Here is a 24,728-nt window from a genome sequence, read left to right on the forward strand (position 1 = left end):
CTGGGAACATGCAAATTGTATCTTTATAGTTGTATCCATATGATGTGACAGCTGTCACATCAAAGACCCTCTCAAAGACTTGAGACTTGACTTGGACTTGAGCTCAAAGACTTGAGACTTGACTTGGACTTGCAAAAAATGACTTGTCAACATCTCTGATTTGATGCAGTAATTCCACTCTATTACTTAAATAAACCAAATAATGTTTACATTTTGAAAAAAACAGGCAAGCATTCATAAAAATTTGAAATGTTGGTGTTACACATGAAGAAATATAAATTTAGCTTACATGTCCAGTTGTTCCATGGATGTAATCAACAAAGGAGGACACCTCAGCATCACTGGCCAAAAAGACTCCATCAAAAAACCCATCAGGTCTTGAAAGAAATATATAGATGTGGGCTACATTTACTGTATAAAAGTAATTTGTGGCTCACTAGCATTTCATTGTACATGAATGTTACACACCCTGGTTGGCTTTTGAAACAATATAATTTGCGGTTCCCATCCACTGCAACTGCCAACTCCATGTTGACATAGAGACATAGAGAAAAGGAAAAAGTAAGGAATATTCACATAGATAATGTGAAAAGATTTTAAGGAATAGGCAAATTGGCTTAAAGAAAACAGTTTAACCCTGGCCAGGGCAATTTGGCTTAAACAACATAAAGAAAAAGGAAACAAGAGAAAATAAAAACAAGAAGTAATAAGGAGAAGATAAAAGGAAATAAGAGAAAATAACAGGAACAAAGAATAAAGGATAACACCGTTAATCTGATAAAAAGCCCTTTGAAAAAAGGCGATCTTAGGATGGGCCGTAGTCTTGAACTTTTACTAGAGAAAAGTTGAAGTTCTTTTACTAGATAAAAGTTGAAGCCAGTTCAAGGAACTGAAGTAGGCTATGGAATGTGTGCCAAATCGATACATTGTTGACGAATAGTGTCCGAAGCAGACATCCCATTGGAATTCTATAGCTTATTTAGGTAGCAAAATAATAAGGAAAAAGAAACAAGAAAAAAAGAAAAGAAAAGAACAATACGGCGGAAAGCAGGCTCTTTTTAGGAATTACATGCATGAATGATGTCGACTTTTGTGTGTATGAGAGAGAGTGCGTGTGAGCAGCGGTGTGTGTGAACAATGGTGTTTCTGCTGTATGTGATAGGCTGTGTATGCGTGATAAGGATATCCTATATTAGATATATGTTTAGTTTAGTAAGGAAAGATATTTTGTTTATTATGGTTAAAATATGAGTCTCTTTTTCAAGAGAACGGGCCTATGCCAAATTTGAGGTTGACAAGCCAGCATTTTCAGTGCCCGCATGCACACCCTCCATGGGTGTGCATGCGGGCACTGAAAATGCTGGCTTGTCAACCTCAAATTTGGCATAGGCCCATTCAAGGAAGGCCCTCTGCATTGTGTCCCCACATATCCTACCACTCTGAGAGCAAAAGTGAAAAAACAAAACAGTAAGTAACTGTTTCGAAGGTTGGCTTCAGACCATGGTCATGACGAAAAAAGGGCTCTGTCAAGAAATGTGTGCTGAAACTTTGAGGATTGTAAGAACAAGTCATAACAATGAATCAGTTATTTAAAAGGTGATCCAAAAAAGATAACTTAATTAATGATGAGTCCACTCACTCGCCTGAAGAGTTTTGTTCGACCCTCGAGCATGCTGACAAAAGCTTGTCTTGACATCCCTGGGGCAGTGATTTTTAGATCCTAATGTGGTGAACAAGTCCACCATGTACAAGGTCTCAAAATTGACAGTGGCTGGCCAGTAACCACTTTCAACCAGATCACTTATGGTCACTGGCAAGGTTTTTCCACAGGAGCAGTTTACTGATGGAAGGAAGAGGTTGTATCTTCCTGAAATTTCCGAGAAAAACAATTATCTCTTGTTCACAAGAAACAAAAAACACAATATGAAGAAATAAAAAAAAATGTTACTGTGGTATCTGACTATTTACCATTGTGATCTAAGTTTTTGGTATAAGGAGGATGCCTGAACTTTACTCTACATTTACTAAGAACATCTGGAAATTGTCAACATGAGTAGAGGTCCCCCAAGACAGAAGATACCTTTTTTGGAGTTGTGCCAGATAACAGGCATTGATTGGCTAGTTACCTGATCCAATCATATACTTACAAAATTACGTCCTATGTTGATACAATGCATTGAGATATAAGTTTTGTCCACACAAAGAAAAGGCAGAGCGACAAATTTTGAAGATTGGGTCGGTCGTCTCTCCAGATATCCATGGGTCTGTAAATTGATGCTGAAAACTCTGATGTAATAAATCTTTTTATACCAAGAGCAGTGTCTACGAAGTTCCTTCTCCATACAACGGCAACACAGTGCTGCAACTACAATATACCACAAATTCTTGGCGTCACGAACTTTGGCCTTGACGGCCCCAGGCGCATCGCTTACGGGGCTTCGGTGTGCGACTTCTGCTTCAAAGGCCGGCTGACTAGGGTGAGTGTTCCTCACATTTTTTGGGGTGGCAGTCGTTCATGGGAGCCGCGTGTGTGTGTGTGTGTGTGTGTGTGATGGGCCGCGTTGTAATGTGTGAGACCTGTGTGTGCAGCTGCTGTGCTGTGTTTGTTGTTGTGTGGGCTGGAACTTTGTTGTAAATTTCTTTGCGTTGTGGTGTATTAAAAAAAGAAAGGGGGGAGTGAGATAGGCCTTAGTGTGGGCGTAATGAGGGAAGACAAAGAAATAAAAGGAATAAGAGGAGAAAATTAAACAAAGGCTTGAGGGAGTTAAAGACAGAGAAAAGGAAAAAGGAAAAAGTAAGGAATTAAGGAATATTCACATAGATAATGTGAAAAGATTTTAAGGAATAGGCAAATTGGCTTAAAGAAAACAGTTTAACCCTGGCCAGGGCAATTTGGCTTAAACAACATAAAGAAAAAGGAAACAAGAGAAAATAAAAACAAGAAGTAATAAGGAGAAGATAAAAGGAAATAAGAGAAAATAAAAGGAATACAGAAAATAACAGGAAGAATAAAGAGAAAATAACAGGAACAAAGAATAAAGGATAACGCCGTTAATCTGATAAAAAGCCCTTTGAAAAAAGGCGATCTTAGGATGGGCCGTAGTCTTGAACTTTTACTAGAGAAAAGTTGAAGTTCTTTTACTAGAGAAAAGTTGAAGTTCTTTTACTAGATAAAAGTTGAAGCCAGTTCAAGGAACTGAAGTAGGCTATGGAATGTGTGCCAAATCGATACATTGTTGACGAATAGTGTCCGAAGCAGACATCCCATTGGAATTCTATAGCTTATTTAGGTAGCAAAATAATAAGGAAAAAGAAACAAGAAAAAAAGAAAAGAAAAGAACAATACGGCGGAAAGCAGGCTCTTTTTAGGAATTACATGCATGAATGATGTCGACTTTTGTGTGTATGAGAGAGAGTGCGTGTGAGCAGCGGTGTGTGTGAACAATGGTGTTTCTGCTGTATGTGATAGGCTGTGTATGCGTGATAAGGATATCCTATATTAGATATATATGTTTAGTTTAGTAAGGAAAGATATTTTGTTTATTATGGTTAAAATATGAGTCTCTTTTTCAAGAGAACGGGCCTATGCCAAATTTGAGGTTGACAAGCCAGCATTTTCAGTGCCCGCATGCACACCCTCCATGGGTGTGCATGCGGGCACTGAAAATGCTGGCTTGTCAACCTCAAATTTGGCATAGGCCCATTCAAGGAAGGCCCTCTGCATTGTGTCCCCACATATCCTACCACTCTGAGAGCAAAAGTGAAAAAACAAAACAGTAAGTAACTGTTTCGAAGGTTGGCTTCAGACCATGGTCATGACGAAAAAAGGGCTCTGTCAAGAAATGTGTGCTGAAACTTTGAGGATTGTAAGAACAAGTCATAACAATGAATCAGTTATTTAAAAGGTGATCCAAAAAAGATAACTTAATTAATGATGAGTCCACTCACTCGCCTGAAGAGTTTTGTTCGACCCTCGAGCATGCTGACAAAAGCTTGTCTTGACATCCCTGGGGCAGTGATTTTTAGATCCTAATGTGGTGAACAAGTCCACCATGTACAAGGTCTCAAAATTGACAGTGGCTGGCCAGTAACCACTTTCAACCAGATCACTTATGGTCACTGGCAAGGTTTTTCCACAGGAGCAGTTTACTGATGGAAGGAAGAGGTTGTATCTTCCTGAAATTTCCGAGAAAAACAATTATCTCTTGTTCACAAGAAACAAAAAACACAATATGAAGAAATAAAAAAAAATGTTACTGTGGTATCTGACTATTTACCATTGTGATCTAAGTTTTTGGTATAAGGAGGATGCCTGAACTTTACTCTACATTTACTAAGAACATCTGGAAATTGTCAACATGAGTAGAGGTCCCCCAAGACAGAAGATACCTTTTTTGGAGTTGTGCCAGATAACAGGCATTGATTGGCTAGTTACCTGATCCAATCATATACTTACAAAATTACGTCCTATGTTGATACAATGCATTGAGATATAAGTTTTGTCCACACAAAGAAAAGGCAGAGCGACAAATTTTGAAGATTGGGTCGGTCGTCTCTCCAGATATCCATGGGTCTGTAAATTGATGCTGAAAACTCTGATGTAATAAATCTTTTTATACCAAGAGCAGTGTCTACGAAGTTCCTTCTCCATACAACGGCAACACAGTGCTGCAACTACAATATACCACAAATTCTTGGCGTCACGAACTTTGGCCTTGACGGCCCCAGGCGCATCGCTTACGGGGCTTCGGTGTGCGACTTCTGCTTCAAAGGCCGGCTGACTAGGGTGAGTGTTCCTCACATTTTTTGGGGTGGCAGTCGTTCATGGGAGCCGCGTGTGTGTGTGTGTGTGTGATGGGCCGCGTTGTAATGTGTGAGACCTGTGTGTGCAGCTGCTGTGCTGTGTTTGTTGTTGTGTGGGCTGGAACTTTGTTGTAAATTTCTTTGCGTTGTGGTGTATTAAAAAAAGAAAGGGGGGAGTGAGATAGGCCTTAGTGTGGGCGTAATGAGGGAAGACAAAGAAATAAAAGGAATAAGAGGAGAAAATTAAACAAAGGCTTGAGGGAGTTAAAGACAGAGAAAAGGAAAAAGGAAAAAGTAAGGAATTAAGGAATATTCACATAGATAATGTGAAAAGATTTTAAGGAATAGGCAAATTGGCTTAAAGAAAACAGTTTAACCCTGGCCAGGGCAATTTGGCTTAAACAACATAAAGAAAAAGGAAACAAGAGAAAATAAAAACAAGAAGTAATAAGGAGAAGATAAAAGGAAATAAGAGAAAATAAAAGGAATACAGAAAATAACAGGAAGAATAAAGAGAAAATAACAGGAACAAAGAATAAAGGATAACGCCGTTAATCTGATAAAAAGCCCTTTGAAAAAAGGCGATCTTAGGATGGGCCGTAGTCTTGAACTTTTACTAGAGAAAAGTTGAAGTTCTTTTACTAGAGAAAAGTTGAAGTTCTTTTACTAGATAAAAGTTGAAGCCAGTTCAAGGAACTGAAGTAGGCTATGGAATGTGTGCCAAATCGATACATTGTTGACGAATAGTGTCCGAAGCAGACATCCCATTGGAATTCTATAGCTTATTTAGGTAGCAAAATAATAAGGAAAAAGAAACAAGAAAAAAAGAAAAGAAAAGAACAATACGGCGGAAAGCAGGCTCTTTTTAGGAATTACATGCATGAATGATGTCGACTTTTGTGTGTATGAGAGAGAGTGCGTGTGAGCAGCGGTGTGTGTGAACAATGGTGTTTCTGCTGTATGTGATAGGCTGAGTATGCGTGATAAGGATATCCTATATTAGATATATATGTTTAGTTTAGTAAGGAAAGATATTTTGTTTATTATGGTTAAAATATGAGTCTCTTTTTCAAGAGAACGTTTTCAAATGTGTTAAAATGTATGAGCCTTCTTTGGGTGGACTTTGTTAAATTAGGTAAAAGACATAAATTGATATGAGCCCCTAGGAGGACTTTTGTGTAAACAATCTATGAGTCTTCTTCGAAGGAGAACGTTTTCAAAAATTGCTAAAAACTTATGAGTCCCCTTCGAAGGACGTGAAAATAGACTAGACTATAGTAAAATTAGGAAGCTTCGTAAGTAGGATCTGTGTTTTATGTGTTGTGTTGTGTTGGACTTGAATTAGTCTTTAGTTATTCTCCTTGGTTAGTTGTGTGCTTCAATGCTGTGGAGCTCTGCTCCCGACAGAATCACACTGGTGTATGGACTGCGCATGTCTAGGAATTTTAGGAATTCAAGTCTTCACAGAAAGTTTAGGCCACTCCTTGCCTGCACTTGAGTGCAGAGATGGAGTAGCGAAAGGAGAAAGGGGGGTTGAGTGCAGCCCGGTAAAATTAAAGTGGCAATTGCTTGATTATGAAATTATCTGATTGAGATCTATTAAATTTATAGATAAGAGTTATGCTGATCGATAAAAAAGGGAAATATTATTATAACGATTAAAACGGTTTTTGAGTTAAGTAGATTGATTAATCTACTTAACTCACAAATCTGTTAATTATTCTTTACCATCTTATTAACTGGTGCTATATTAACGCATCCTTCACGAGTGATGTGGCCTATTTCATTTTTTACTCTTATCTTTATTACTGTTATGCACCTTTGAGTGGTGCTAGGAGATGGTTAGGTCTGTGTTGCTTGGCTGTGTTTTGATGTTTGCATGGTTTCATATACTGAATGTGGATACTATTTGGTGTGTAGCTATGCTAATGTTTTACTGTTTCCTGTAATTTTACATGGCTAACTGGGAAAGAGTTTGTGTTGTAATGATCTGCATGGTGTCTTGCTGATTTCTAGCTGCATAGTCTAACCTGTGTTAATGTTTTGCAATCTTTTGCTGTTTTGGTTTAAAAATCTGGAAAAAGGACTATAGTTGAAAGTAGCTGGTTAACACTGATATATTTACAGAAATGTAGAATAATGTGTGTTGTCTTTTATAAATAGGAATATGAATGAGACTATGATTTTTATCTTTAAATTAGTATTTCATAACAATTGTGATTACTTAAATAAATTAACACTTGCATTTTATGGTGAATGATCTGGTGAGATAAAAAGATTAAGAATTGCTGTTTGTTTCTTTCCTTTTCCTCCTGTGGGGTGAGAAACGAGAAGAAGGGGAGAGAGAAAGAGGCGGTGCTGGCTGGTGCGTCACGCGACAACGTGGGCAGTCCTGGATCTGATTTGATCAAAGGCCAGTAACTGTTTTATCCACAAACTCTTAACAAATACCTGCATCCTGATATATATGTGTATGCTCATTTACAGATATCATTGCTGATGCATATTTGGGTTGCTTTTCCTTATGGGATATTGTAGCTACATTACTCTACAGAAGATATTTCATCTGTCTGTGTAGGTTTATGCATAAGATATTCCATATTGTGACCATTTGACAAGAGACTTGGCAACAGACTGATCAATTAATGCATTTGAGAATTATACATGGGAATTTTACATGTGTATGGGTTACTTTGTTTGGAGCCACGTTGGACATTCAGTGTCGAGATTATTTGGTAAATTAAGGCGATTGGGGGTTTATTGGGTTATTGATTTACTACATAGTAGTGTGGGATCTTCGTTAGTTATATAGGATTGAACTTTCTCTTCTTTATCGGATATCTGTTCTTTTTGATTAACTGTGTGTTTGAATACTATTGTGTTGGTGCTGTAGTATTGCTGAGTAATAAGTGTTTTTTGGATTGCTTTGAAGTTGGCTGGTTCCTTTACCTTTCTATATTGGATGTGGGACACCCGCTGTTTATCAAAAATAAATAGACAAGTAAAAATAAAATAAAATAAATAAAGGAAGGAGGGTAAAGATAAGCTCTATAGCCTAAAGTATTGTTAGTTTAACAATTGGTAGTTTTTATATACAACTAATAAGTTACAATAAAGGAATACAGAAGAGTTGCTACGATGTGGAAAAAAGACAGGAAAAAGGGCATTAACAATCAGAAAATAATCACTCCGGTTGATGTAGTACTGTGGTATATTTCAGTTGCAGCACTGTGTTGCCATTGTATGGAGAAGGAACTTCGTAGACACTGCTCTTGGTATAAAAAGATTTATTACATCAGAGTTTTCAGCATCAATTTACAGACCCATGGATATCTGGAGAGACGACCGACCCAATCTTCAAAATTTGTCGCTCTGCCGTTCTGCTGTTAACACGGTATATATTCTATGCATTATATGACCTAAAGTGGGAGGATGTGTGTTCCTGGGGCCCCTCTGCTAATGTAATCAACCTCATAGCATAATCTTATAACAAACATGTTCAACAGTGTATGAGAACATAGGTTTCCTGTAGGCCTCTCCAAGGTCATTAGTTGACTGTGCCTAAACTGGTTATTCGCCATAGAATGACAGAATACACATTTACCAGGACGTATGGACCCCTTTCCTGTCATTGTTCCAGACCCAGCATCTGCATCCTCTCTTATACACAGGGCCCCAACTCTCTCACCATAACCTCAATAACATAGTACAATATGGAATACATTTAAATTGAATATATGTACACATAATTAAACATAAGTCAAAGTTATATATCATCAGATACAACAGTACAAAAGAACAATCCTTTAGTTAATGATATCGCCAAGTTGTCAGGAAGATGGCACAAACGCTGGCCGGATATTGAACAGCCATGGCCAGTAGACACTTAACCCGGATGTTATTAAAATAATCCAAGTGCTTGTGTCAACGTACAAGGCAGATCAAAAGAAGGGGAAAAAAGGGGAAAAAAGGCGAAAAACATAGAATAAAGAGACAAAAAGAGTTGGGTACGCTTAAGTTGTTTGAGAATGAGGGACAGAAACTGATAAAGGCTACAAAAGATAAAAGAGACAAAAGTGTAGAGGAAATGGCAAAAAAGGAGAAAATAACAGAAAAATTAATGGCAGAAGTTAATACATCTTTCTTGCATACGGAATCAGTGAAAAGACCTCCACCTTATGAGGAGGAAGCGGAGTTTAAGGACATCTATCCCCAGCTTCCAGTGATCAGTCAGAAGGGTGACTACTGCATCAGAGATGAAGATGAATTAATAATAGAGATAGGACAAGCAGAAACGACTATAAAAATGAATCCAAACTCCAAAAGTAAGAAGAAATTGAAACATCTGGGAACCAAGGGCAGAGTGAGGTTTAGCAAGACAAAGGATGATGATGATGGTGATCAGAGTGAAGAAGAGGAGATCATGGGAGGATATGCCCCTGCAATCAGAAGGGTGCTGGCTAGAGCGGAAAAGAGAGGAGAAGAAAAATGGAAGAAACGACAAGCTATAAGAGATCAGACCTCTGACGAAAGTGAAAATGGAGACGAGAGTGATGGAGAAGAGGAGATCAGAGGAGCTACGGGATCATGTTCTACTACAGCTGAGTTAGAAGAAGTTGAAAGAGACATGGAACGGTGTGTGCTATACTTGGAGAGGTCTACTAAACTAGAAGACATAAGAGAACTGGAAGAGCAATTTGAGAAGCTGAAGATAAGGAGGGAAGAATTGCGGAAGAAAGGATCCCGAAAAGTGGAGAAGAAATATACATTGCGCTCAAGAAAGGGAAAGGTAAGCGAGAAGATGCTGCCGGTGTTCATTCGAGGACAGAATTTGGAGTACAAGCCCTTGCAGAACACTGATATGTCAGATATTCTTGATAAGTTGCCTACTCTTCAAGAGGGAGCACATCCTTGGATTGCAAAGTTGGAAGAAATGTCGACAGGAACACAGTTTGCCATAGGAGATATCAAGAGACTTTTGGCTAATCTTGTTGGGATTCCAGCTATGGGAGAAATCTTCCAGAGAGCAGGACTTAATCGATATGTGGGGACTTCTGTATATGATCCTGAGTTGTTTGCCGCAAGTAGAGGTCGTCTGTGGAGAGCGCTGAGAGAGGAGTATCCAACAAATGTGAATCCAGACAACATTTTGATTGAGCCATTGGGACAAGAAGAAAATCCAAGAGCGTATGTGTCGAGAGCCCACCAAGTGTGGAGAAATATTACAGGAAATGATCCAGAGGTGAGTCAACTGGAAAAGTCAGTTTTGCGAACCAAAATACAGAAGGGATTGCCTGTTCCGGTAAGAAGCAAATTGGCAGAAGTAGTGGGACTTGGAAGTATGACAATAGGTGTGTATACAGATCAAATAGCCCATCAGGTGGAGTTACATAGGAAAAAGGAACATGAGCAGAAAGAACAGGACCGAGAGACTCTTAGAAAACTCAAATACAACTGGTGGACAATAAGAGGAAGGAGAAGAAGCAGGCCGTGGTTTTGCAAAACCAGTGCCCACAGAATCAACAATCACCGCCACAACTTGGTGCCAAGAAGGATTCAGACACCCTGAAAGAGGAGATGATGCAACAGGTGCCAGAGTGTCTATGGTCTCAACATAGTACTGATATTGGACGTGTAAAGTCAGCTCAACCAGTTAAGGTTGAACTTCGACCAGGAGCTAGACCTCCGTGGAAAAGTCAGTATCCGTTGAAAGATGAAGCTATCCAAGGGATTGAACCACAAATTGAAGAACTTTTAAAAGCAGGTGTTTTGAAGATAACACAAAATCCTCAGAGTAATACGCCTTTGTTGCCAGTAAAGAAGCCAGATGAGACGTATGGTTCATGATTTGAGAGCAGTAAATGAAGTAGTAACTGACTTCCCAGCAGAGGTGCCAGATCCGCATACTTTACTAGCTCAGATTCCTTCTGATGCGACACACTTTACGGTGATAGATTTGTGCGGTGCATTTTTTAGTGTTCCACTTAGTGTAGAAAGTCAAGGTTTATTTGGATTCACTTATAAAGGACAGTTTTATGAGTACAGGCGATTGCCACAAGGGTTTAAACATAGTCCTCATATTTTCAATAAAGTATTGAAGGATGATTTGGCAGGGCTAGATCAAATATTGCAAAGTACTGTAATACAATATGTCGATGACATTATTGTCTGTGCACCAAATAAGGATGTATGCCATCAAGATTCGATTAAATTGCTACAGATATTGGCAGAAAATGGCCATAAGATTTCGCAGAAAAAGTTGCAATATTGCCAAGAAAAGGTGGTTTATTTGGGTCAGAACATAATGCATGGACATAGAAGCATCGCTGATAGTCAATTGGAGGCAATTCGCAAAGCTCCAAAGCCTAGGACTGTCAGAGAGATGTTGACATTTCTTGGTATTGCTGGTTACTCTTCGGCTTGGGTTGAGAATTATGCTAGCTTGACGGGACCCTTGAGGGCTATGATTAAGGATATTGGAAATAGCCAACTTCATGGTAACCTTGCATGGACACAGGAAGGCCTTTTGGCATTTGAAACAATCAAACAAAGGTTACAAGAGGCACCAGCACTTACACTTCCAGACTATTCTAAGAATTTCTTGCTGTACGTGTCTACTTCTATGGGAGGTAAATATGCATGTGCAGTTCTTTGTCAGCCGACAGGTACCGGGATGAACCCTCAACCTATTTCTTACTATTCTAATGCTTATTCAGACGTAGAACTAGGGTTACCACCGTGTTATAGAGCAATGGTAGGAGTCTCTTTAATGTATGATAAAGCATCATCAGTCACGATGGGTTATCCAATAACAATTCTTACCCATCATAGTCTCAGAAATCTTCTGAACTATGGAAAATATACATTGACTATGCCTAGGCTTAGAGACTATCATAGGCTTCTAGAGCAGGAAGATGTCACCCTGGCAAGGTGTGCCACGGTGAATCCAGCTAAGAATTTGCCCAGAGGATGGTGAACAACATGATTGTGTTCAGGAAGCAGAGAAATATTCGAGGCTTAGATCAGACTTACAAGCTCTTCCATTACGTGAGGCAGACCTGGAGTATTGGACTGATGGGTCATGTTATCGTGTGGGAGATAAATTGAGTGCTGGCTATGCAGTAGTAAAAGCACAAGGAACTGGATTTGTTGTTGAAAAGGCTGAAGTAATACCACAGCCTGCTTTGGCACAACTTGCAGAACTTGTAGGGTTAACAGAAGCGTGTTTGTTAGCAGAAGGAAAGCGAGTGACGATATACACTGATTCTGCATATGCCCATAACGTATGTCATTTGTTTGGATCACTGTGGAAAGGGCGAGGATTTAAGAAAACGGATGGTTCTCCGATACAGCATCATGCGCAAATAATGAAACTGTTGCATGCCATGATGAAACCTAAAGAAATAGCAATAGCTAAGTGTGCAGCTCATAAAACAGATGTGTCAAAAGTTACAAAAGGGAATAAAGCTGCTGATGAAGCTGCAAAAGCAACTAGAACTGCAAGCAGTTATGACGGGGCCCAAGCCACCCACGCCAGTCGCCCCCGACGCCCCGGGGGAGCGCGCGAAAGCGGAACCCGAGGCCGGGCGGCGGGGAGGCAAATGCCGCTAAACATCGAGAGGCGCGAGCCGCGACGTCTGCGGTACGTCGCCGTCGCAAACGTAGCGGTCGACGGTTCACCTCCAAGCGTGTACGGACCGCCTTTAAGAATGCTCTACAACAAACAAACTTCTTAACCCCCCTGACCGCGGGAGACAGCGGAGAAAAATGAGAGAGTGACCGAGAGGGTGGAGGGGGGAGGCAGGTGTGGTTGTTGAAGGAGCAGGGGAGGCGGTCAAGTTGTTGTAAATGGCATCACAGGCGCCGATTTATGTTTTCCTCCGTGGGTGCTTCGTGGGAAATTAAGCATCGATGCCACCGACTTAACCGATCACGCTACGACAGGTGCTCCACTTAGCACCAATTGCAATGTTTAATTGCACGGTATCGCCGCCTATGAATGGTGTTGATATTGGATTTAAAAAGTGAGAGAAAAGAGTTGCATTTGTCCACTGTGAAGGTTGTAGAAACTTTGTCAGGTGGGTTAAGAAGTTTGTTTATTGTAAAAAACCAAAGGAGCACGCAAAAATGGAAACAAAAACCTAACGGTAGGAGGCAAACATCAGTAAATATTAAGAAGTGTGAGCTGCAAGGTCTGTGGTATATTTCCATTGCAAATATCCCATTAAAATTGAGTAAAAGGGCCAAAACAGGTCTACGTTGATTATAGCGGCCCCTAATGGCCGATCTTCGCCAAATTTGGTACAGCGCCTCAGAGCCGTATGCCGAACGAGCACCACAAGTTTCGTAGTGATTGCTTTTACTGTGGCAGAGATATTGCATATGCAAATTTTCCCCATTTAAATGCATTGAGTCATTGGCCAAAACAAATAAACGTTGCTTATAGCGCCCCCTAAAGGCCGATCTTCGCCAAATTTGGTAATGAGCCTCAGAGCCGCATGCCGAATGAGCACCACAAGTTTCGTGTCGATTGCATTTACCGTGGCAGAGATATTGCAATTGCAAATTCCCCATTCAAATGCATTGAGTCATTGGCCAAAACAAATAAACGTTGCTTATAGCGCCCCCTAAAGGCCGATCATCGCCAAATTTGGTAGAGAGCATCATAGTGGCATTTTGAACAAGAATCCCAAGTTCTTTGCTGATAACATTTAATTTGGCCAAGATATGATATGATACGTGTGTGGTAGCTAGCTATGAAAATTTGTTTGGTCGTCAAATGCGCATACTTTAACGTAGCAAAATTCCTTGAGTAACTTTTGGTCAGGTCCATCTGGAGATGCTACCTACCAGGTTTCGAGCTGATCCGTCGCACGGCCTAGGACGAGTTCGAAAAAGTTGGTTTTGCGCATTGCGCGATATTGCGAAAAAGATTTTAAGCAAAAATGGGCGTGGCCTATATCATGTGATTCAGCTTGATTCAAGGAACATGTGGATGTAAGGATTTCTAATGTGCGACGTGTAACGTGGGAGTTAAAGGCAAAAAAACATTATAGCGCCACCTAGTGGTCCACATGTGTAATTTTTGGTAGTTGTGGTCCATGACCCATTGTCTATCTACCCTGTAAATTTAAAGTTGTTCACATTAGTGTAAGTGGTGAATCTAGACTTGGGTCCCATAGGCCACGCCCACTTTGACCCCTCAGTACCCCACTCTAGACATGGCCTCAGAAGTGTCCCTAGATGGTGCCCATCAAATTTTGTAAAAATCAGATGAGCCGTTCATGAGATATAAACTTTTTGTACTTGTAGCGCCCCCTAGTGACCAATCTTCGTAAAACGCGTGGGGCACCTCCAGAGGGTCATGGCAAATAAGAATCTAAAGTTTGGCGTCGATAGCATTTATTTTGGCCGAGATATGGCAAAGTTGGTGTTTTCATAGTTAGCTACACAAATTTGTTAGTGCGTAATATGCGAAATTTTAGTCCTATCAAAATTCTTTTTATTAACTTTTTGTCAGGTCCATCTGGAGATGCTACGGTCCAAGTTTCGTGCAGATCAGACGCACGGTCTAGGAGGAGATTGAAAAAGTAGGTTTTTGATAAATCGCGATTTTTCACGAAGAAAAGTCTAGGCGGAAATGGGCGTGGCCTATATCACGTGATTCAGTTGGATCCAGGGAATACGTGGATATATGGTTTTTAAATGTCCGGTGTACGGTGTGGGAGTTATAGGGTCAAACGCGTTTTTTCTGCTATAGCGCCACCTAGTGGTGGAAGTGGGTCCATTTTTGCGCCTGAGGTCCTTGCGGAGTTTGGGACCAGTCGGGAAAATGGCAACCCCCCACCATGTACGGTTTAGGCTGTAGTCGGAGTTTTAGGCGGAGAAGAATAATAATGAAGAGGAATCAGTAGAAAAACAATAGGGTTCTACAGCCCTGCTGTATGAACGGCATAGCTTTGCTATTGCCCGTTCTTACAGACTCGGGCTTGGACCCCTAATAAAAATCAGTAGAAAAACAATAGGGTTCTACAGCCCTGCTGTACGAACGGCGTAGCTTTGCTACCGCCGTTTCTTTCAGACTCGGGCTTGGACCCCTAATAATAATAATGAAGAAAAATCAGTAGAAAAACAATAGGGTTCTACAGCCCTGCTGTACGAACGGCGTAGCTTTGCTACCGCCGTTTCTTTCAGACTCGGTCTTGGACCCCTAATGACTAGAACTGCAAGCAGTTATGACGGGGCCCAAGCCACCCACGCCAGTTGCCCCCGACGCCCCGGGGGAGCGCGCGAAAGCGGAACCCGAGGCTGGGCGGCGGGGAGGCAAACGTCGCTAAACATCGAGAGGCGCGAGCCGCGACGTCTGCGGTAGTTTGGGTTACACATTTTGTTACCTAAGATCAAATTTGAGAAGAAATATATTAGCAAACATTTTATTACCTTGTTGCCTAGTCTAACAACTGTTCAGCCATCTTCTGAGGGTTGTGATGCAGCAACCCTAGGGGAGGACCTTTGAGGGACCCTTCGACGGACCATTGGCACTTGATTTGGCTTCGACACAAAAACCTGGAGATAGGACGCCATAAACAGAGAATGCACCAAGATTGGGTTATTAAATTTCCCAAGATCACATTTAAGTCAAATCTAATAATTTACAGTATATTACAAAAATATATTCACTATATAACAAAAATCAACCAACCTCCTCCTGCTGAACGTGCCTCTTCTTGGCAGGAACACCAGACTTGACAGCTGGCCGAGACTTCTGCAAATATAAATATATTTAGTAACAACAAACACCGGGAAATTTATGAAAATACTACAAAAAAAAATATTAGCACTGTATTACCTTCCTGCCTGGTCCAACAACTCTCCAGCCAACTGGTGCTGGATCTTGCCTTGGCTGCAAAAACTGGACATAGCAGGCCATGTAGAGAGCATTCACCAGGATTGGCATTCCATGGTTGTCGCTGAGATGAGTCTAAATACATGAAGAATCACTTTAGACAACAGTTTCCACAATAAACTTGCATCGGTCTAATTTAACTTGTTAAACCCACTACAGGAAACTGAACATCACACTTATACATATACCATAAATTAGTTGATCAAACTTACCCCATCTTTGCTCCACAGTTTAAGGTTGTTTAACGGGAACCTCTCATCAACAGGGTAGCAGCGAATACCTTAGAAATGAAGAATAGAACAATAATTAGGCATTTATTTAAAATGTCTGCTTAAAATGCATATCATCCTGTAAACCTGCACACAAATACACTATTTGACTTCACATAGCCAACGGAGCTGCAACACGATTGTACTCCTCACGATAATGCCGTTGTACGTCCAGGTCAATGTTCAAACGCGGCGGGAAGTCGACAACAAAGACCAATAACAAAGACCATACAATAGAGTTAAGACTTGTACAACACATACAAGAATGGTATTACAGAAATTATAAAAAAAAAAAAAATCATACAACATAAAAAGAGCTTACCTTAGTACAAATGTTGATGGTGCTGTCCACTAGTTTCCGGAAATCCGCCGCCGCTTCACTGATGGTTTGGTTAGCAGTGAGGTTGTTGCTAGGTGCCAAGAGACAGATAGCATCTGGGATCCGGGGGAGAAGAGCGTTGTCCAACTCGGCTCTCAGGTCTGCAGCAGTGCCCCCAGGCGTAGACATGAAGCCAAACGACAGTGGAATGTCCTGTGACTTTGGCATGGGAACAACCCCGTCGGCTATAGCCCGCAGATGAGAATCGCCAACAACCAGAATGAACTGTAACAAGAGAAAGATTTGGTCAAACACACACACACACACACACACACAACTACATTTCTCAACACATATAGAACGTTTTAATGAACTTAAAAATACCTTCTTGTCTGGGACCTCTGGAGGAATGATGAACTTGTGTTGTTTTCCTGTAACCTTTGACCGTGTCCATTCGTTGACTCGGTGACGAACCCCCGTACCACAACCTAGTAACGAAAAACAATAAGAAAATTAACATTTAATTTACCTTTATAAAGCAGCGATTGAAAAAAATTAAATAAACATTTTATACCCTGACAACACACATGTATACATATATGAATACTTACATGGTTCACATGCGCCACCACGTGGCACCAGAATCACTTCAGGAGTGGGAAGCTGAGGAGTGTACCGCTTTGCGTACTTCAACTTGCCAGCCAAAGACCGACGATAACCTCTAGAAGAGAAAAGTCCGTTCATTCGCAGATTTTTGACTGGGAAAATGGCGGATAGTGTAAACATCTGCTAACGTGAGTTGCTGAAAACCTTTTTTAGTAGCTAAACTCTGGGTACACAACCAATGTTGTCAATGCTTTGGTTAAGGTGTAGAGCCCCTGGTGAAAGTCTCATGTTGTGTCGAGCCTTCTTAGTGGTTTAAAAATAGCTATTTTGAGGCTAGCATCAAAGTGCCCCTAGCTCTCCCATTCAAAAGGCCATTTGACCCAAAAACGAAGATACGATAGAGACCACATTTGCAAGTGAAATTTTAAACCTGTAATGGCTGGAGCTGTGTCAAAGCAAAAACAGGGCCTCATATTATCATTTCACACCCTGTGCAATGTATAATTACTTATTTCTATATATTTATGTATATAGTTATTTCAAGTATGTGTATGATTGATGTGGGTGTGTTTGTGTATTTGAGAAGTGTTTTATTTTGTACTTTATTGGCCGCATGCCAAACGAGCACCACAAGTTTCGTGTTGATTGCTTTTACTGTGGCAGAGATATTGCATATGCAATTTTCCCATTTAAATGCATTGAGTCATTGGCCAAAACAAATAAACGTTGCTTATAGCGCCCCCTAATGGCTGATCTTCACCAAATTTGGTACAGCGCCTCAGAGCCTCATGCCGAACGAGCACCATAAGTTTCGTGGTGATTGCTTTTACCGTGGCAGAGATATTGCATATGCAAATTTCCCATTTAAATGCATTGAGTCATTGGCCAAAACAAATAAACGTTGCTTATAGCGCCCCCTAAAGGCCGATCTTCGCCAAATTTGGTACAGAGCATCACAGTGGCATGCTGAACAAGGATCCTAAGTTCCTTGCTGATAACTTTTAATTTGGCCGAGATATGATATGATACGTGTGTGGTAGCTAGCTATGAAAATTTGTTTGGTCGTCAAATGCGCATACTTTAACGTAGCAAAATTTCTGGAGTAACTTTTGGTCAGGTCCATCTGGAGATGCTACGTACTAGGTTTCGAGCTGATCCGTTGCACGGCCTAGGACAAGTTCGAAAAAGTTGGTTTTGCGCATTGCGCGATTTTGCGAAAAAGATTTTAAGCAAAAATGGGCGTGGCCTATATCATGTGATTCAGCTTGATTCAAGGAACACGTGGATATATGGTTTTCTAATGTGTAATGTGGGAGTTAAAGGCAAAAAACCATTATAGCGCCACCTAGTGGTCCACATGTGTAATTTTTGGTAGGTGTGGTCCATGACCCATTGTCTATCTACCCTGTAAATTTAAAGTTGTTCACATTAGTGTAAGTGGTGAATCTAGACTTGGGTCCCATAGGCCACGCCCACTTTGACCCCTCAGTACACAAATATAGACATGGCCTCAGGAGTGTCCCTAGATGGTGCCCATCAAATTTTGTAAAAATCGGATGAGCCGTTCATGAGATATAAACTTTTTGTACTTGTAGCGCCCTCTAGTGACCAATCTTCGTAAAACGCGTGGGGCACCTCCAGAGGGTCATGGCAAACAAGAATCTAAAGTTTGGCGTTGATAGCCTTTATTTTGGCTGAGATATGGCAAAGTTGGTGTTTTCATCTTTTTAATAACTTTTTGTTCGGCCCATCTGGAGATGCTACCAGCAGTTGTTTAGACCTAAATATGATTGTTCTTGGTTGAATGGATTACCCTATGTGAATTTGTTAGATCAGAAGGAGAATAAGCTAACAGCAGTTCCAGAAGCAATGGAAGTAACACCTGCGAGGGCAAAAGGATGTTTTTGTTCAAATAAGACGTATGATGGACCAGGAATGTTTATGGGAATATCAGATTGTGATGATTATATGATGACTTTGGATAAGCATGAACGCAAGGTTAGTGAAGATATGTATAAAGTAACTTTTTCTATACCATCTAGTAAAACGGGTAAAACAGTGATGGTTAGAGATCAGCTTTTGCCTGGTAACGTGACTATAGGGAATTTTCAAGATATCTGGTGGGTTTGTGATAACAAAGCCTATTTATTCTTACCCTATGGATGGATAGGATGTTGTTATATGGCGACGTTGAAGCTTCCGTATGAGGTTTATACCATTCAAAAAGGGGAAGCGCCTGAGACAGCTCAAACTGATGCTAGTTCTGGAAGTAGGGTGAAGAGAGAGATGGCACAATTTCACAACCTAGAAGCTTATCACTGGAAAATCAGTTTGGGAGAGAAATGGGGATTAGGACTTTTTCCTTGGTATGGGGTAAAATTTTTGGCAGATCACATTAATAATATTACCTATACTTTGCAAAGTTTTGCAAATGAGACGATAAGAGGTTTTAACATTTTGTCAAATACTCAAAGAAGTCACAGATTGACGCTGTTGAAACATGACATGGCTCTTGACTATATTTTAGCCAAACAGGGTGGTTTGTGTGTAGCTCTGAACTTGACGGGAGATGATTGTTATACTTTGATTCCTGATAGTACTGATAATATTACGAGTGTTATAGATGCATTGAAAAGTATAAGGGAAGCATTTGGTCGATCTGAAGGAGCTGGATGGTCTGCAAACGTTTGGCTGCAAGATCAATTGGGACCAGTGGGAGCAGTAGTGGTTCAGATTTTGGTGGCGGCTCTTTTAGCGCTATGTGTGATATTTTGCTTTTGTACTTTGTTGTTGACTTTTGCGAAGGCTATGATATTGAGATGGGTTGGAGTGGTAATGCCTGGAGATAGCACTCAGATGCCTTTGTTAGATGTGACTGATTTGGACAGAGATGGAGCAATGTTAGGTGGGGTATTGATGGAAGCGTATCCCTTTTGAATATCTGATTGTGTTATGATTTCACATTCTCGAGTGTTATTGTGTTTTTTAGTGCCTCCTTCTTACTCATAGGGGGGAAATGGAATGTGAATGTGATGTGATTCATATTATACGTTATTATACTACTTTTGATATATTATACTACTTTTGATATTTGGTTCATATTATTTTTGATATTATTAATTACTTATTCCTTTTTTTATTTTTATTTTGATGTTTTATTTCTATGTGTTGTTTTGCAAAAAGATACTGGTTGGTGTTTTCTTTTCTTCCAGAGAATATGGGAGAATGTGCAGAGGGGATACAGATACAAACATGGACAATATGAAGGAACTAGGAGAACTCTGGACCAGGATGGTGTGGATCTGTTCAGATTTCACCACACCAACACTGCATTGATATTCATCATTGCTGAGAAGCTGCAATGTAGTGGACTACATTCCTGTGTCTGTCTGATATATACATGTTTGCATAAGTAAAACATACTTTGTATCATATTTTTGTATTAATTGCTTGAATAATGAAGCTTTTGTTATGAAGTGAATATATGGAGACCTCAGATGCTTTTCTTTTTTTTCCTTGACGCTTAGGGAAATGGGGTCCAGGCAGGGAAAGGTCCAATGGATGGTCCTATGGGTCGACTAGCCTGAATTTGGACATTGTTTTGATTTTATTTCATTTTCTGAGGTTTTCCCATGCTTGAACTATAACTATAATTTGATAAAGATTTAGTTTCTAATTGATCTGGAGTACCGAGGTGGTCGCCTAGGGCAGAGGGACCGTGAGAGAGTTTTCCTATCTTGATTGATTGATGGTTATTTGAAAAGACAGCTGCCAGATGGGTTTTTCGCTCTCACACTCCAACAATTTCATTTTGTTACACTCTATAAGTTTGTTTACACCCCAAAGGGTATATTATAAGGAACCTGATATAATGAGAAGTGTTATTCTGTTGTAATCCTATTCTTTTTGTTTTCCGAGACTTTATTAAGTCTCGTAGGGGGGAAATCTGTGGTATCTGACTATTTACCATTGTGATCTAAGTTTTTGGTATAAGGAGGATGCCTGAACTTTACTCTACATTTACTAAGAACATCTGGAAATTGTCAACATGAGTAGAGGTCCCCCAAGACAGAAGATACCTTTTTTGGAGTTGTGCCAGATAACAGGCATTGATTGGCTAGTTACCTGATCCAATCATATACTTACAAAATTACGTCCTATGTTGATACAATGCATTGAGATATAAGTTTTGTCCACACAAAGAAAAGGCAGAGCGACAAATTTTGAAGATTGGGTCGGTCGTCTCTCCAGATATCCATGGGTCTGTAAATTGATGCTGAAAACTCTGATGTAATAAATCTTTTTATACCAAGAGCAGTGTCTACGAAGTTCCTTCTCCATACAACGGCAACACAGTGCTGCAACTACAATATACCACATTACCATTCATTCCAATTAAAATAACTGGCTTTCCCTTGGAAAAGCTTGTTTGCCCGGTGGAGCAGTCGCAGCAGGGAGGAACAATTGGTAACATGCAATCTAAAAAGCAGAATTAGTTTACATATTAGAGTAAATGAAACCAAAAACTCAACAGTGAGGGTGTTGTTTCTATCAAACAAAACTTCATCCAGCATGTTTGTTGGAGTAAACCAGGGTTTGTGTAAAATGTAAAACAGCCTATATAACCTGAGACTTAAAGCAGCCATATTATGCTCATTTTAAGGTTCATAATTGCATTTTAAGGTTGTACCAGAATAGGTTTACATGGTTTAATTTTCAAAAAACACCATATTTTTGTTGTACTGCAGTGCTCTCTCTCACTGCTGCAGATCCTCTTTTCAGCTGGTCTCTGTTTTAGCTACAGAGTGAGACCTCTTTTCTTCTTCTTCTTCTGTACTATCTTTGATTGCACTGCACATGCTCAGTAGCTCAGATGTAGATCATGTCAGCTAGCTAGCTCCATAGACAGTAAAAGAAAGGCTGTTTCTACAACTTTGGTCAGTTACAAGGCAGGATTAGCTGGGAGACTTCTAAATGAGGGCGCACATGTAAGTAGTTCTTTTGTAGATTATGGTGAACTTGTGTGTGTTGTAGCAGTGCTTTGCTATTGAGAATGAGGTAGCATGCTAGCGTTAGCATGCTAGCGTTAGCATGCTAACGCTACGAGCTAATGGTTGCGGTTAGCCTGCTCGTTTCGGCTTGTGACGTCACAAGGCGTGCCGATTTTGAACAGCTCACCCAGAGACTGAAAGCAGGACACATTCAGAAACCGTATCTCACTCTAAACAGCATGGATGGATTTTTTTCAAAGTTTGTATGTGTGTGGAAGCACCAGAGACACAACATAACACCCCAAATCCCAGAAAAAGTGATTTTTTTCATAATATGGGCACTTTAAAAACTACCTTTTTCATGATAGAATTTCCCTCCCTCAAGCTGCTGAACAAAAGCGGATGGCGGCAGGTGTCTGAAGAACCCCTCCACCATGGATGCTCTGTTATGAAGCACCAGGGCCTCATGTGTGGAAAGGTCACAGGCTGTGCAGTAGAGTGATCGCAGTAAACAGTCCCTACACATCACTACTGCAGCCTTGTGTGATGATGGCAAACCCCCTCCTTGGGCTTCTCAGATGACAACATATTGTTCACCATTAAGGGCCTCATCACTGTCCAATTCTCCAGAGAGGAAGTTTGCCTGTTCCTCCAGTGTGAGGGGAGAGGTTGTTCAGCACCACTTCCCAAGAGGTCTCGGACATCTTGAATGAGGGAGTCTGAAAATGAAAAAGGAAGAAGGCAATGGTAAATCTGGGCAATTACCACATAACAAATGAGGAAACAAGTATTAAGGGAAAAAGAACCTACATTTTCGATGGTCACAGTGTCTTCAGTTGTGTTGGTAGACGGAGCACAGGAGGGTGTTACGCTTGCTGAAGAAACTGCAAAAATATGAATATCCATTTAGAACTTGCTCAATGAATAATGAATGCAACTACTGATGAAAAAACAAACAAAAAAAAACCAGTGGCTGAATCTCGCTGTCGTTTCTCCCCAGCTCTACATCTTTTTGGAGGTTGACCATATTTGTCCTCATCAAGCCAAACACACAGCTTTGTGGATTTTTTTTGACCCTCCTTTTGTGTGTCCATGCTGATCCACCTAAATAAACAATTGAGCCACAGAATAAACCACCACCCACCAAGGTTATCGCCACCTACAAACATCTCATTATAAAACCAATGTTATAATATTACATTGTAAAAATTCAGTTTAATGGTTGTGTCTAATGGTTGTCTATTGGTCCTGTATTGTACTGACAGATCTAGAAAACCCTTTCTACATTAAAAAAATGAAAAGAAAGTGAAACATTTTGACAGAATATTGAATGAAACTCTCACTGGCTCTAACATGTGAACTCAGCTCAGCACTATAGCTTGCATTTGAATAAAGACATTGAACCAGGTACTGTATAGTTGCACTTTGTTTAGAGTGTTTTCAGTTTTGCACCTTGATACTTCTTCCCTGCTATACCTCAGAGTCTATTTTGGTCTTAGACCTTGTAATTAGCATGGAGTTAGTATGCTTTTTCCACCACTGAGATAATGTTATTTACCTTGCACTCATCCAGGAACGCATCAACCAGGAATATGGCATCTTCAGGGTCAAGGTGATTCATTTGTTCAGCTTGGTCAAGTTATTTTTCCACGTTTCCTTTTCCTCCTTGTTTACCTTTTCCTGCTTCTTTTCCCTCGTTTCTTTCTTCTTCTTCTTCTTCTTCTTCTTCTTCTTCTTCTTCTTCTTCTTCTTCTTCTTCGTGGGGCCATGACGCGTCAAAACCCATCAATAAGATCGCACCACACAGGAAGTTAAATGCACAGAGGATCCATGCACAGAGGATCCGGTAGATTTCAAAATTAAACACAGCGGACAAACAACTGATCGTACGACAGAGCATTAGGGCCACATCAAGGGAAAAAAAATAAGGAGGAAGATTTTTTTAATTTATTTTGCATTTTGAGAATAAAGTCAAAATGTCGAGAATAAAGTTGAAATACGTTTTCGAGAATAAAGTCAACATGGCGAGAATAAAGTGGAAATGTCGAGATTAAAGTTAAAATGACGAGAATAAATTCAACTCGTTTATCACTTAATCACATTAGAGCGACTGTCCACCATGCCAGCTGGCACGTAGGCAACATCGTAGATATGGGTTACATCCTTGGAGTGTAAAGGTTTATGCTTAACCTTGACGTTACCAGCCTAGCAGAATTGAAGTCATCAACAGCCCACTATCCTAAAAACTGTTAGATGCTATCAAAGAAAGATAGAAACAGGGCACTATCTTGATTGTCGTTACTATTCAACTATAAACAAATAGCTCATGTGAACCTCATGTGACTCTTTTATGTCAATGTTAAAGGACCATAATTCGCCAGAACACCGGTTCCATGTACCTGGCAAAAATGTCAATCACCGTGACAGATTTCCTACGAGATCGGGGGGTCCCAGAGGAAGCCCTCACACTAATGGAGGAGCAAAAGGTGCGTATATGGCAGCTGAGATGCAGAAGTCCAGTTGACAGGCTAGCCAGGCATCCCCTGGGTAAGGTTAACAAATTAATTAATTTATTCTCTGAGAATACAAAGTTAATTTAACAGGATTGCTGATTCCCTTGTGATTTATGAATATTTTTTATACTTATAGCCTATTTCAGTTTGACTTAACCTCAAATAATCAGGCTCCTGACAAAGAGCTTAACGATAGACAGGCCTGGGTGAATTATCAACTTAAATTCTACTGTATAAGCATTTTCTTCAATCTGTCTGTGTTTGATGGGCAAGGTTTGCACTTTAGGGACAGTACAATTGGTTCTAGTGTGAATTCAAGGT

General features: G+C 40.3%; 1 long non-coding RNA gene across 1 annotated transcript; it reads right to left on the reverse strand.

Annotated features, from left to right (window-relative positions):
* Nucleotides 1-3,678: 3,678 nt before the first annotated feature.
* Nucleotides 3,679-23,127, reverse strand: LOC118493500. The gene is made up of 4 exons (XR_004895450.1): nt 22,862-23,127; nt 22,249-22,778; nt 21,287-21,382; nt 3,679-4,176 (listed from the first exon to the last, which is right to left on the reverse strand). It is a non-coding gene; the product is annotated as an uncharacterized LOC118493500 (long non-coding RNA).
* Between the last annotated feature and the right edge of the window lie 1,601 nt (nt 23,128-24,728).

The sequence above is a fragment of the Sander lucioperca genome, chromosome 16, assembly GCF_008315115.2.
Source record: "Sander lucioperca isolate FBNREF2018 chromosome 16, SLUC_FBN_1.2, whole genome shotgun sequence".
Classification (NCBI taxonomy): domain Eukaryota; kingdom Metazoa; phylum Chordata; class Actinopteri; order Perciformes; family Percidae; genus Sander; species Sander lucioperca.